This window comes from Neopelma chrysocephalum, unplaced genomic scaffold, assembly GCF_003984885.1.
Source record: "Neopelma chrysocephalum unplaced genomic scaffold, ASM398488v2 Primary Assembly neopelma1_60, whole genome shotgun sequence".
NCBI lineage: Eukaryota > Metazoa > Chordata > Aves > Passeriformes > Pipridae > Neopelma > Neopelma chrysocephalum.
Genome location: NW_020897715.1, coordinates 10594142 through 10609959, shown reverse-complemented (window position 1 = coordinate 10609959; position 15818 = coordinate 10594142). Strand labels below are relative to the sequence as shown.

The 15818-nt window shown below is 38.9% G+C and overlaps 1 protein-coding gene and 1 long non-coding RNA gene across 3 annotated transcripts in view; one reads left to right on the top strand and one right to left on the bottom strand.

The window, feature by feature from the left end:
- COL8A1 (collagen type VIII alpha 1 chain) overlaps nt 1-15818 on the bottom strand; it is an 87294-nt gene that overhangs the window by 31309 nt on the left and 40167 nt on the right. Inside the window, exon 3 of one of the 2 annotated variants that reach the window (XM_027681088.1) lies at nt 478-594. The exons of the other annotated variant lie outside the window; for it this stretch is intronic. The gene's annotated coding sequence lies outside the window, so the exon portion shown is untranslated. The remainder of the gene's footprint in view (nt 1-477; nt 595-15818) is intronic. 2 annotated transcript variants of the gene reach the window in all.
- Nucleotides 13880-15818, top strand: part of LOC113966417 — a 36346-nt gene continuing 34407 nt past the window's right edge. The window contains exons 1-2 of the long non-coding RNA XR_003533825.1: nt 13880-14083; nt 14154-14305. This is a non-coding gene — a long non-coding RNA (uncharacterized LOC113966417). The remainder of the gene's footprint in view (nt 14084-14153; nt 14306-15818) is intronic.

Genomic DNA, 15818 nt, shown 5'->3' with positions numbered 1-15818 from the left:
GTTTGTTTTAACATGTGCATACATATGGAAGTGGACACGTGTACATTTGGGATATCCAAAGCACATCAATAGCATGGTTCACTCTGTTTCCAGGATATAATGTTTTTTGACATTTCTTTTTTAATGAAACCTGTCCTTACCCTTTTCTGACCATAGAAATACATTTAAACCAAGATCCTTTAAATAAACACAAAAGGCCAAAATTACATATTCCCTCCTATTAAACAGTGGAGAATGACTGAAAGGGTAGATTTCTTTATCTAGGAAAAAAATGCTGCTGAGGATGATCACCAAAATTTATGTACCATATACTTTTCCACTCAAAATTCAAAAGCTCTAGTGTATAGCAAACACTTGAATAACTCATGAAATCCTGTGTAAGTGATAACTTTAAGACAACTTCAGTTTTAAGGCTTTGCACTTTGTTTTTGGCATTACATGTAATTTGTTTAGGATTTCAAAGCTGAATATACTTACATTTAGGTTTCGGGAAAGGGCAGAAGAAGGGCAGGGTTGTTTGCTTTTCACTTAAAGAGACCTAGATTTCCTGATTGTGTTAGGCACGTTGTTACTTTGTTGATTTTAAGTTGGTCCCTAGGGGGAAAAGAAAGCTTATAAGAAATGTATGAGTACACTATCTTTTTTTTTTCCCCAGAAATATTAAGAAATATTGGCCAAGATTTTCAAACATAGTGGTTTAACATAGTCTAAATTCTATATTCAGGCTACTTATTCAAGGTCTACTGTTCAGAAGTATGAAAACCTGGCAACTCATTCACTTAGAGTAGCCTTTTTAGTTACTCGGTGCTTGTGAAAACTGATGTAGCAGTTTGAATATGGGCTAAAAATCCTGGTGTTTGGTGGTTTTGTTGGCAATCCTGTGATAATTGTGCTGTAAATCAAAATATGGGTTTGGATTTCAAAAGTGCCTTGAGCCTTGTTTCCACCCTTCTGCAGAGACACTGCATAACTTTTTCAGATTACAAGGTATAAAATTATCGGTTTGAAGTACAGATGAGGAACTAATCTCATATTTTTTCACGTGTGTTGCGCCCCTGAAAATGCACATACAAACCCTTTCATGCAATGCACAAATAAAGTCATTAGTTTCCAAGAGACTTAGATTAATATGATGTACTTGGAACTACCAAAGGACCCAAGCATTACTGCACTCATAATGTGAGAATACTAACAGGGGGAGTCACAGAAAATGCTAATGTCCTATATAAATATAAAATATGCATATCTCTTTTATAGGCTAATTGTTCTCAGGCAGCTGCTACCAAGTCTTGTGTGCCTCGCCTGACCCAATTCCCAGTGACATGACTGAGAAGAGTCTCTGTGATTTGGTGGGTTCAGCTGCCATTGAGATATTTAGAGTTCAGGCCTGGATGGTGAATTCTGGAGAACTGTGCTCCAGCTGGAGTGAGCACGTGCTTCGGTGCTTTGCTGGATCAGAGTTTGGGAGGCCTCTGTGCCTCTCTGCACAGCCCCTGTCCTCAGCTGCTGACCACACATTCCACTTGCTGCTCAGCATCCATCCCACTTGAAGCCATGGGCTACTAGAAAACCAGCTCTTTGATAGGCAGAGTGATGCTTTTCATGTTCTGATTTGCTTTGTGGTTGAAAATTGAGATATTTGGCCCAAGGTCTTCCTTGGGCCTGTATTTTCACTCTCCAGAGACATTGGTTTCCCAGCAGTCAGAGTAACTCCAAAGAGCCAAACACACCCAAAGGTATCTCTCCATTTACTTTTAGCATTTTATTGGCCAGGGCAAAACTAAAACTCAAGAGCAGTGGCTCCTAAGCTCTGTACAGCTGAGCTTCAGCAGTGCCATTGTACCCCACAACTCAGTGGGCCCCAGGCAGCTGTGACCTGGGTGGCCTGGCCACCATGAGACTGTGCAAATCTCAATGGGTGGAAGCATTTGGAGAGGAAGGTGTACAAGGGAAACCTACAGGTAGCTTGATTGTTTTACCTCAGATTTATTCAAGCCCATTTGAAACATGTCCACTACCCTGTTTCATCTGAATGCCACACCTGGGCTATTGTAAGGTCTCTCGCTTTCAGATCTGACAAAAAAATAATTAAATTATTGTAAAAACAGTACATTTTCACAAAAGAAGCTTGAATTTTCTAGACAGTGTAGCATTTTCTGCCAGAAAGGACATCTCCGAACATCTACCCAGGTACCTCCAGAGTACATTGTTGCAACCCAGCCCTTGAGCTTCAGGTCTCTGACTGGAATCTGTTTCTCCCTTTCAGGTGGCTCCAGCTGCCCACCTAGTCCCAGCACGGGCTCCGAGAGCTGCCACATGAGCAGCCAAGTGGGTGCCTTCCTCACAAAGCCCAAAGCCCTTTCAGAAAGCAACTGGCTGCTTTCCAGGCTCTTTGGTTTAGATTGTGGATTAGATTAATGATGACAAAGCCTTCTGGCCGCTGGTGTCAAATTTATTTTAAAAAATCCCTTTATGATTGCTGGCTCAGTTCTCTGGCAATACCAGATCTAGAACTGGCCTTCAAATCACCTTTGTTTCGGTAGATAATCCGAGATGATTTTCTCCTGACTCCTTCCATCTCTTGCAAGCAGACCCCTGTTCAGTTTGTGGTGCAGTTTAGCAGATGTGTGACCACTTCAGAAACCAATAGGAGGTAATGTTCTAGTGCTGTGGATTTTTTGCAATTTATTGGAGTTGTACAAAGAAATGTGTATTTGGCACCTTTCTGAGAGGACTCTAAAGCCCGGAGAGTAGAAATTGCCAATGCATTATGCACAACTTCATTGCCATTTGCTTCCTAGTTTTTTGATGAGTAGCTTTTCATTGTTTATCCTGCCAAACAGGCCTTCTCCTTCAAACAATGAGTCAGTAATTCAGAACCCATCTACACCCTATCAGCATTTTAGAGGTGCCTCTGTGCTCCACAGTTCAGCTCAGGATACAAGCTTCTCTCCAACTTGCAGATATTTAGGTTCGGGGCTTTGGCTCAGCTTCTTGTGTGAATGAGGGGAAGTCACAAAGTCAGAAGTAGCTTTGAATAGTTAGCAAAATGGCGAGCTGCCAGACTGAAGGGGATGGCAAGCTACTTTGCCTGTGACTGAGGAGAGAAGGATTAGGCATTTCAACCAAACAGCTCATTCCTGCCTCCTGTTTGTACCATCCATGCTGCTGTTACTGCCTTTGCAGGATTAGAGAGAGGGTAAAGGAGTGCCAGTGTGTACCAGAGGGTCCCAGTACAGCAGCAGCAATCACATCTACCCTTTCTACCTCCAGAAGCAGCAGGATTCTGCCTTTCTGTCCTGGTCCTGCCCTAGTTCCTGTCCCTCCAAACCAGTATGATCCCTCCTTGACAATCAAGAAAGAGCAGAAAAATGTGTAGATGGTGATGATGGAGATAGTGGAAGTGAAGGGAAGGTCTCTGGGTGTCCTCACTAGAAGGAGGAGGGAAAGGAAGGAAAAGAAGGGGTTACAAGGAGGAGAAACAACTTTAGAAACAGAAAAAGTGCCCTGTCCCCCCAAAACCACCCCATACAGAGTCCATTCAGTCCCTACCTTTTTCACATACCTTTCCCTATCCCACACTGTGACTGCTATCCCTGCCTACCTTGTGTGCTCCAAGCATTCCCTTGGCTGAGAGTTTGGTGTTGCTACAAGTGTAACCAATAAAAAAAAACAAATTCTGGCTCCAGTAGATCACTCAGCAGACTCCCACTGATTTTTCTGAGGGGAATTCCTGGCCACTTTGAGATGTTCTCTTTAAAATTTATCTAATATTATTATTATGCAGCTCTTTATGTCCTGAGACCAATCACTTCATGTGCATTCTTCCGCTTCACTGCTTTCAGAACCGAAAACCTATAATGGTGCAATAATTATTTTTAACAAGAGAAAAATAATCTCTTGAAAGATTTATTACTGATACAATCCCTGTCTTTCCTGTGTTATTATTATATATATATATAATATATAATGGCCAGTCTTCGCGAACGAAGATCTGGGGAAAGGTCTTTTTACCTTTCCAGCCTGTGCAATGGATTTTTTAGGTGAGACACAGCCTGCGCTGAACTGAGCCAACCCTTTAATCCTAAGGTTCATCTGCCGGGGCCAAGCAAGCTTGGACAATGGCAGTGAGGTCCTCAGGACGTAGGTTTGTTTAGAGTGACCTTCTCATAGATGGATGGCCTCACAGGGCTAACGAGCTCCATCTGCCCGGGGGACCGAGGAATCGAACCTGGGTCGCAGCAGTGAGAGTCCTGCATGCTAACCACTAGGCCACCAGGGGTCCCTATTATATATATATATGTATATATATGGGCTATTTGGAGAAGTTCCAAGTACAAGCCATGATGTTGAGCAACATGAAGCAACACAAGGCAGTCTTTTTTGTTATGGAGAAAATAACTTTCAAGAAGGCTACTTGGACAAGGAAGAGACGGAGGAATATGAAAGAGAGGAGGATGAGAGAAACTATTTCTTAGAGAGCATTTAAATATTGAATTTCCTGAATGGTAGAGTCTCATTTCATTGCTCTCTTTTTAAGAATTACTTTGTGCAAAGCTGTAGCTGAAAGGAGAGAATTTGCTTTCTGTGTACTACTTACTTTCAAATAGCACACACTCTCCTCTGCCTTCCACTTTCCTGACTGCAGATATTAACTGGGTGTGGAAAACAACATTTTGTATTCAAGTGCAGAAATACAAAAGCAGAAAGGCAGAAAATCACTGTATTTTCTCTCTTAGCACAGAAACAGCATGACCCCTGGTTAATTTAACCAGTCACATAAATATAACTTCTATTTTAGGCATATGCTTAAGTCCTGCTGATTCGATATTCAGCCCAAATGCAAATGACTTTCATGGAATGAGGTTTGCTTTGAACTGGATCCACTTAGTAAAATATTTCAGTCTAGTGTTTGAGAGAGAAAAGAAGAATCTGGTCAACTGCTGGAAATGCCTCCATAGCAAAATCACTCCTGTACTGATTGATTGTGCTGCTTTCTAGTGAATTTTTAAGTGCTACTGTGGGATAGAAGGCTGATGTGGTGAAAAGTCACAGGGGATGTATTTACATCTTCTAAAAGTAGCATGCTACATAGGATTTCCTAAACTGTACCAGAAAACATTAACATCCTGGAACTGACATCTGCGATTTCAAATTCCAGCTCTCCAAGCATAATGAGTGTCCTAAATGTTTCAGTATCAAATTAGTGTCAGTAAATGTTTCAGTATCAAAATTGGGACTCACTTTGGATAAGCCAGTCCATAAACTCTACTTTAATTTTTTTGCATTTGTTATTTCCTTTTCCAGTGTTCCAGAGATGACAGCTGTGATATTTAACACTAAGAAATAGTAAATTGAAATAGCATGTTTTAAAGTCTTTATTACATTTGATTACAATATATATAAGTTGCTTTCATTTATAATTCACTCTTTTCTTCTGACGTTGTTCTCTTTTTTACTTAAAGTACCTGTGATTCCTATCCTCCATTATACAAAATACACAAATACTTTTACATAACTACAGCCTTTGTCTAGTCACACACCAAAATAGAAGGTAGAGGATATGAAAATTACTTATGACAGATGAGTCACATTAATATTTTGTTCAAAGCTATGAGAAAAATGAGACAGAAGGGGTGGGAATCAGAACAGATCAAAACCCTTAGTGCTTTATGATCCAAAACCACAACTAGCTATTGAGGTGCAAAATGTTCTTTTTTAAATAAAGTGTGAGAAAAACACAGAGTTTTGTACTGCAGATGCTGGCAGCACACAATGTTGCAATTATTCTCAATATTTTGAGATGTTTGAATCATAACCAGAACTTTGAGCAACACTGAGGTAAAAGCATTTTTATGCTCCTTCATAACAAGCATACACACACACGGACAAACATTTTTAAAAATTGGGTTTGTCACAGTTACTTCAGAAATAGTGTGCCAAGTTTCTACCAGTGACTGAGATTCGAAACAGTAGGGAGGGATGTCATGACATCCTCTTGCCTGTTTTATTTTTTCCAGCATAGTAAATTCAGAATCATTCAGATAATACTCTGATTAGCTTTATCAGATTTCTGTGCTGCTTAAAAAATCTTGTATATTCTTTGAAAATAATCATTCTGGCTGCCTTTTACAGGTAATTTACTATTTCAGTACACATGACTAACTTAGTCTGGATATAAAGCATAATCTTGTTTCCTATTTAGAGGACGCTAATTAGGATCAATCACATTGGGGAGCGCTCTCAATAGGTTACCACTCATTATTAGACTTAAGAAGAAACATTACTCAATCTGATGTGATCAGGTAATATAATCTAAAATTCAGCTCACTGTTGGGTGAGCTCAAGACTTAAGTATTCTCTTTTTTTATTCCCTCTTCTTGACCCAGTATCCAACAAAGAGCTCAAGTTAGCAAGACAGTAAGCATCCTTCGTGAGCTTGTCAGCACCTCAAGCCTTAGGAAAGGATGTGCTTTTTTTGGTCCCTGGGGGAGGCAGGCAGGTACCTTGAGGGAAGTCTATGCACTGAGAGTTTCCAGCTTCCCTGGCTGCACAAGGAGTGCTTCAATATGGAAGACACTTAAGCCTGCCAGGCTCCAGTTCAGCAAAATACCAGGGAAGGACCTAAGCATCCATATGGAGACACGTATTTCACTAACTATAATCACTTCAGTGTAATTGTATTTGGGCTGTAAACTCTGTACAATTACTTAATAGGACTGAAGTTGTGCTACGTTTCTCATCATGAGAGTGAATTAGGTAGATAAGTATGAGCTCTGCTTAATGGTGCTTGTTTGTTCTTCAGTCTATTAGCAAGGGCTCTGTTCCTACCCACTCCCCATCGAAATCTGTCTTTTCCTCATATGATAACAAAAGTAGCTGTTCACAGTGCATACCATGATGGGCTGGGCTGGTTTCATGCAACTTTTTCATACTGTGTAGGAGAGATCAAATGTGGAAAGTGAACAGACAATTTATGGATAAAGAATGAAAATTTAAGAACTAAATGGGTGGTCTTAACCAGACAATTCCTGTGTACTTTATTCAGAGAAATACAATTCTGAATAATTAAGAACCAGCACAATGCTTTGAATATCCAGCTGTAAAGGTATTCCCTTAAGCCAATAACAGCAAGTTCTCCTTTTCCTCCATTTTTAATTTGCCTCATCATGCCTGAGGAATTTTTCTACCTTCTTAGCTTATGCAATACTTTGGACTTGTTCTATGGGTATAAAACACATTTCCTATAATCCATCAAACGTCAGTAACTTGATTCTTTATGATTACGTTATTGGAGGCTATTAGGGTGTGATTGCAACTTGTTTGCAAATAGGTATAGCTGTTGCACTTTGTTTAGTCCATGGAAACTCAGTAATTTAGTTTTTGCTTGACAGGCAGTGTGTGAGATACATGCCTTGAGGTAAATGTAAACACATAAACACAAACACATTTCTTTAGTGTTACTGGAACTATCACAAGATGTGTTTCTTGTTAATGTGGCTTATAACTGTGATAAGCTTCTCAGGATTTTTAGGCAAAGCAATTCCTACAAAACCACCTCCCCATAAAACGTTTGTTGGAGCATGCTGAACAGCAATTAAAGAGTAGGCCTGTGAGAGCCAAGAAGATTATAGAGAGGTATTATTGGTCCAGACAGAAATATTGCCAGGTCTTCAGGAAAGAGTTTTGTACGGCTGCATGTTTCTCTCTGGTATATTTCTATACCATGAACTTGTACAGAATTTCAAATTTATGATGAAATCTAAACTCTGTTAAGACTACTGAACTCCTGTTTTGAAATTTTTCCTGATTCTAACTAATACATAGAAAGATTTGCTAGTGCAGCCAAGATTAGCTATTTCTGGGAGAGGTACCTGTAAAAGGCAACAGTAGGTATAAAGAATATGGTGTCATTTTAGTCAGATTATTTATGCATGCCTCTTTAAAAAAAAAAAGGGGGGGCAAAAAAAAAAGCAAAGAAAAGTAAACTTTCCAGTTCCTTACTGCTGCCAATCTCAATAAACCAATTCTTTATCCATCCAGGAATTTTTATCAGCTTAGTCTCATATTATAAGGAAAAATGAAGTGAAGTGCACATTTTTTTATATAATCTAATAAAAAGTCAGAACACATAGCTTGCTAATATAGCGTGCAATGACCCCTGTGCTCTATTTACTACAGGTATAGGTAGTGTTCCTTACCCTGATTGTCACCAGGCAATTGTTGCTGCTTTGTTCATTTGTTTGGCTAAACTCCCTGATCCACACCACGTGCTTTCGTGTAGTTTACCTTTAAAAGTTAAGTGACAGCCATAAGGACTATGCTAACTTCTGGATGGTATATTTGAAGGAATTGTTCTAAACACCATAATTATAACCAAGATGAAATATATCCGAGCAGAGCACAACCTTGATTGTCCTCTGCATGCTGCACATGGGCAGAAGCAAACAAACAAAAGTAAATTCTGTCTTTCGTTACTGATATCCAGATAACTGAATATTAGACACTCTATGCTTTTTTATTTTTGGCAAATGGAAAAAGCTTAAAGGAGATGAAATTAACAAACAGTTTCTACATTAGCATTATAAAATCTCACATCATAAGGCAAAACTTTTCTGTTTGTCTCCAGAGCGCTAAGTTGATGAAGTAATTAAATATGCACCTCATTTATTTTTGAGAGCAAGTGTTATACGTTGAATTATGTACATGATTAGTTTATTTGCTGGATCAGGGGCTTTCATTAAACTGACAGAAATGCCCTCGTACTCAGCAGAGAGTAAACTACCAATTGCAGGAAAGCGTGGATGGTTTTCTTTTTCAACATATTTTTTCTCTTAAGTAAAATCAAATCAATTAAACATACTCAAACAGACGTGCTTTATACTCAGGTTGGGATGAGGAAATGTAAAGGAACCTGGTCTACCATTATTAATCAAAAAGGCAAAATGTTATTTTGTATGTTTCATCACAGAGTAAAATGTTTTCAGGTTTACAGAGGAAAAAGTTCTGAGAATATGTTTGAAATGCTACCCTTGGAAGTAAAATGCCTATGTGGACTGTAAAGTATGACCTCCCCTTCATTCCCCTTAGGGATTCAGGCTGTTTGTTGTCTGTTCCTTTTAAGGCAAGATTTTAGGAGTTTCCCATTACAGGCAAGCAGGAGAATTCCTCTCCATGCTAATATAGTACCCAATAAGCTCATGCCAGTGGCTTATTTGGTCATCATTACAGTAGTTCCTAAATATTCACATATTTATCTTCAGAGTACCTTGTGAGGTAGGGAAGAGGTACTGCTCCCATTTTGTGTCTGGAATGAGGCTAAGTCCTCTTCCCAAGGTTGGTTAGGAGATGTGTAAGAAATGCGGGGCATAGGAAGGAGGTATTCCCTGTCCCAGGGTAGTCCCTTAGTGGGTCAGCCTTCCTTTCTACAGGAATATGGAGCTTATCCAGGACCAGCAGCACAAACGCTGCTTGTGTGTTTGAAGGAATTATGACACAGCCCACCTCTTGAACTGTGTTGCACTTGGGATATGTCCTATGATCTCGTGTTCCCCTGCCCCTTGACTCTCTAACCTCAAAAAGCATAGCATCCACTTTTCCAAGCACTGAATTATTTTTATCTTATGAATGTAGTTAGCTAATTAAAACCTAGAGTACATACTGTGTTTCTACCATCCTTGGAATTTCTGATGCAAAATTTCATCACTTAATGTGATTATATGGGTGGTATTTATACATGTGACTGCACTAGACTCCCCGCTGTACTGCTATGCAAATTAAGGGCTTTAAAGAGACAGCAGCTATACAGTGAGGTGTGTGACACGTCAGAAATGGTGCTCATGCATGAGTCATGAAATAAACATTTCAAATGCCATTGAATATATTTAATTAATAAGATGGGCTGGTAAAAATGAGAACATTAACTAATCATAACCCAGAATAGCCTGGGTTGGAAGGGACCTTAAATATCATCTAGTTCCAATCCGCCTGCCATGGGACATTTAAAAATATTCTCAGATTTATACAATAAGAAACAGCCCAAACACCACAAAATAAAGTAAGTACTTTCACTTAGCTGAAGTCCTACAGACAGTCTAGCAACAGAAAGAACATTTGGATGGAAATATAACTAACCAAGGATTCTGCAAATATTTCAGCTATAAAAAGCCACAGAAGTCCAGGCTTTGATGAGTTCTTGAGACCATTTTATAAAGAATAAAGGCATTTACTAAAGCTAATTCTAAAGAAAGATACCTCTTCTGACTTGAACAGAAAGATTTGGTGATAGAATGTTTCTAATCACAATTCTAACACTTCTGAAATTAAGAATATGTGTAGAAAGTACAGATCCTGCATAAAGATGGATTGTAAGATGCTGACAAACATTCTCACCAGCAGACAGGAAATAATCTTCTCAAGTATTAAACAGATGTATCACTTTAGATTAATTAAGAACAAGTTCATAATTATGTTAGTTCCTTTATTTAATTTCACTTTGTTGTAAATGTAGAATTAAGACTAATGTCAGCCTTTTCTGGATGTAGCAAGAATGATTTTGATAGATTGGGATGGATTGGCTAAATCTAAACTGTTCTCCATACTGTAGCCATCTGAACGTAGGAATATAACTTCTCTGTTCTAGAGTTCACACTACAACTAGTACCAAAATCAAATTTGCATGCATATAGGAGAAAAACTCCAGCAGTTAACCCCTCTTTTTTTTTTATCCCTGGTATTTTAACCTGAACTAATTTGAAGTCATCTGCTACATCAGTTATAAAACCGTTTTATAGGTAAGTTCCACCTTTCTTCCACATGACATCAGAGTGACACCACAGTCAAAGTGATCTATACAGTTGTAACTTCCAAGATGGATCTACCCTTACTGTAGATAGTTTATGTGTTACATGTGATAGAAAATAAATCTTTCTGGTTTTGTGGCTTAAACTATGGAGGATTTAACAGACTTAAACACCTTCACTGGTGTCCAAGTCATAGGGAGATGGGGATCATAGAATCATAGAATATTAAGGGGTTGGAAGGGAACCTTGAAGATCATCTTGTTCCAACACCCCTGCTGTGGGCAGGGACGCCTTCAACTAGACCAAGTTGCTCAGAGCCCCATCCAACCTGGGCTTGAATTTCATTGGGACTTAAATATTATTATTGATTTCATGTGGGATGTTGTCGCCATGTTTGGAAGTGGTAATCCTAGCCTATATGGAAGCATTAAGTGGAATCTTTAGCTCTTGAAAACTGGAAAAATACCAGCCCTTTCTTCCCTCACAAATGGACAAATTCAAACAAAAATATGAAATTACTTACCTTCCCCAGCAGCTGGTTAATACCTTTAATTTCTTAGGCAATAATAGGACAAGGTTGACTGGGGTAACTTTTAGGTCTGACAAACATTAAAAAGATATTTCAGATCTTAGCAGAATAGCTGGCAGCTTTAGTAGATACCATATTTGGTTACGAGAACAGTAAAACAAAGGATATGGTTATTTTAATTTAAAACTGGACTTGAATGAGATCTAATGAAGGAAGATAGGTCAAATTATAAATTTGTGTTAGTGATATAAAAATAGGACATTAATAGCTGTGCAATTATGTTGCTAGTTTTGATCTCTATTTTCAGGTGAATTTTTATCGATGAAAGAAGTGTAAAATATCTGAGTATAATGGGATGACATGACAAAGGAAGGGGAAAGTTAGATATGCTCTGACTCCCAAAAATGACAAGAGAAAGTGAATATTTCATTCTTCTAAAATGAGCAGTTATTCGAAGAAAGACAGAAAGATATCCCTGTGTGTTGCTTTTTCCCCAGAGATGAAATCTTCATTAATTAGATGTATGGATTCTTGCAGAGGTCATCAGCTGAGTGAACATAAATGTCTCTGACAGAGGATTGAAATGTGAGGGTTTTAAGAAGCCGTGTGTCACCGACATGGTAGATCCTATTCTGAGACTGAAAAAAATATAGGGGTAAATTGAGCAGAACACACAGAGATGTGTTGTCAGCTTATCTTCATCTGACTTTGTTTGCTTAAGAGCACATGAAATAACAGTCTTTTTAGGTATAGGATCCACCTTCCGCAGAAGTCACATCAGCCTGCAGCCAAGTCATTTGACAACTCTGTGCTAATGTCTTTCCATCTGTAAAATGATTATATTAACATTTACCTACCTCATAGTGGAAGCTGGAAGAGCTTAATTAACATGTGTAGTTATTTAAAGCTCTTGGATTGAAAGCTGCACTAGGGATCCAAGTTATTTGTTAATATTATTATTTCTGTACCCAGATGATTTACTCACGTTTGCAAAGTGCCAGCGTAGAAACCTACTGGATGTAACACAGTATTGGAAAGTTCATCAAGTGAGAAGATGAATGGCGTAAACAATAGTGCTAATTAGCAGGGTGCTTTGGAAGATCCAACCATCTTAAGGCTTTAGTGCAACTCTTTGGCAATATAGAATGTAAATCAGCTTCAATTTATGATTCTATTAGCTCCAAAACCACTGAGGAACAGAAAGCTAGAGTCTGGACAGATCTGGAATTTCATTTCAGCAGTATGCAATCTCATTTGGGCAGATGTCACAACCTCCACCTTGGACTGAAAGCTCAGTGTGAGCCAGCAGAAAATACAATTTTAATATGCTGGATAATAAGGCAAATGCTGTTTTTTGGAACTTGTAGCAAAGACACCTGCTGACAGTTGGCATTGAAGGCAAGACACATTGCAGAGGCAGAGGCGAAATCTGATCCTTGTTGAAGTGAAGGGAAGTTTTGCCATTGAATAAAAAAATGCCAGATGATTAAGTGTATCTACAGGGTTATGGGTAGTTCATTAAATTTTTATACACAGGCAGATATCCACAATATCAAATAATGGGGATGCTGAGATACCAAAGAAATATAATTAGCATAATAAATACCTACTAGAGAAAAAAAGAGAGATCACATCTTACATTAAAAATTGATTGATTTCAGAGTTTGATATCATCCCAAACAAAAGTCATAAGCCAGACCATTCAATGATATTGGTGGTTGGTGGAAAGCACTTTTCAGTGCTTAGATGGTTTGTAATTTCTAGTGGCAAATAATTGTCCAAGAGTCTGGGGAGTAGAAAGAATTCCCGTGCATTCCCTTTATGCATCAAGTAAATTGACTGACTCCTCTTTATATTTTTGCAAATCCATGAGCTTTGATGGAGATCAGAAATAACTTATGCAAAGCAAGCTCTGAGGAGAACCAGTTCTAGTTTTTGTTTATGTATTTTGCCAAGTGTCTCTTTCTTCCTCTGTATTTTAGTATTTAGTATTTAGTCTCCTGTGTCTAAATTTTTTTCTTGAAATTAAATTTAAAAAATGGAAGCTTTAATAACCTGCCAATAAAACCTCTGCAGCTGAGTCTGTTAAAACACCCATGTTTGTTCTTTAAGGGGAGCAAATTTGCATGTGGGTTTTTGAGTGTGCTGGGAGAATGTTTCTGTTGAAGTAATTTTTTCCACTGAAATCCCAGGGTGCTTGCTCAAGAGCCTGGTTTGACAGATGAACTTTCTCAAGCTGAAAAAGTTTAGACTGGCTGTGTGTTTCCAGTGTGTGTATCACTGGCCCAACACACAGACACGTGAGGTTTTCATGCAAAAAGACAAGAGCCTGATACCTTATTTCAAACCATGCACACTCAGGCATCAACCTGTAGCAATAGGCAGCCAATCTGCTATAATGTACTACAGGCTGTAGTACATTATCTGCTATAATGTACTACACTGTGGTGTAACTTACACTCTAGGAAAATATAACTTTCTACACGTGAGAATACAAGCCTGAAAGGGTCAGGTGGAATAGTCATGCAACTCCCTTCCTGCAGAAGGGTCAGCGGCAGGGACTCCCCCTCCTGGTGCTTCAGGAGTCAGCTAAAGCTGTAAGTACCTTCTGGGCATGACTGTGGCTTTTGGATTCTCTCCGTCTTTCTGCTTGAAGATGGAAAGGTGCTGGAGAAACTATCTGCTTACTTGTACTAAAATCCGGGATTTGGAGGAACTCACAGTGACCAGGCAACACCATAGCATTTATAAAGTACTTCCATGTTGGTGACTAAAGCAGAATGAAAGCTTGTGTTCACATGACGAATGGAAATTTCTTCCAGAATGACTATTGCAAAGTGATCCCATCTCCACAGTGAAGGCACTAGACTGAAGAGTGTGTTGCTGTGATTCCTCTGGAAATGCAGCAGCTGCTGTCCTGTCACAGTGAATGTATGGCAGATGAATTCACCAGTACAGTTTCAGAGAAAAAGTGGTGGGTAACTGGTGCTTAGGAAAGCATAATATGGTGGTTTGCAGTCCATAAAATGGGAGAGAAGAACCCTGTGGCACCTGTTTTCTTCCTCTAATGTAATTGGTGGTGGTAGACTTAAAAGGTGATCGTGTTTTAAAGGAAAGTGTAACTATAATCAAATGTCACTTTGCAACATGCATTACATTGCGTATACAGGTAACACAGTTCCACCTGCTTGTATCTGATGCAATCACATCACATGTCATAATGTCTTTTAATTTTCAACAAGTACTCTGTTTAATTTTTTCCTGCTTTATAGTATTTTCTTCCTAAATCTGCCTCTAGATCCTGTAATACTCTTAACATATCTGCAAATCTACTACAGTAGCTACTTTATTTAAATAACAAGACTCCCCCTTTACTGAGGAATTAAGCAACCCTTGTTGGCAGCAGTCTGGTAGAGTGCTTAATTCTGTAAAGGTTGTGCAAAAGCCAGGCTAAACTATTGAAAGAATGTTTAAAAAAAAATCAGAACTGAAGGTTTGCTCTGTTGCAGAGCAAATAAACTTGCATTAGCTCTTCAAAGCAGACCTCATTGTTCAATGTCTCTGAGGCACTGCTGCTTTCTCAGCAGAAATGCTTGTGATTTCAGTTTGAAAAGTCCTCCGACTTTTTTTCACTGCATCAAACTGTATCAGCAGAAAACTCTGTGCTCTACATGACCAAGAAAGCATTCTACAACATTTTAAGTCTGTCTTTACAGCAGAAAACTATCAGAAAGTGACATGAGGAGATTATCCCTACTTGGCCCAAGTTAGTAGCCTACACGATGCTGTCGCTTCTCTCAGCCTAAGCAATTCTTTGATTATTAATTAATCTCAGTGCCTCTCATGAAAGAACTTGGGGAGTGATCAGTACAAGGTCAGTGTGAGCAAGAGGCACAAGGTCTTTCTTTAGGTCTCATGAATTGCTGTTGCTCAGCAGCAAGCTGATACTGCTGATATATGCAGCCCGATCTCATTCCCACTCAGTGGAAAATCCTGTGAACCAGTAGTATAATAAGAAATGTATCTGAAGGTGTAAACAGCCCACTGAAAACAGCATTTGGAGGTAAGACTACTGGTTTTCAGTTACAGTTTAAAAACAATTGGAAGTGGGTATTGCTTCATTTGTGAGCATGCTGAGGTACCACAACTGGAGAAAATGAAATGATGTCTCTGTTCTCAACAAAATGAAGTGCCTAATACAGCTAATTTTGTAGTAATGCTGTTTAGAGCTGATCACTTACAGCCACAAGAATTTCTAGGATAACTATGTTTTGTTACCACCATTTTAGAGTTAGGAAAACAAGGGAAATTGGAAAGAATCATTTGCCTGAAGGTTCCCAGCAAGCCATTGGCAGTGCTAATCTTTAGGTCTCATGACTTGTTGCTTAGCTCTGTGTAGAGGCAAGTATCTCTTTGCACAGAGATGTTAGCAGCCCGATTTCATTCCCACTCGGTGGAAAAAGTCCAATTCGTGTCAATTTGTACCT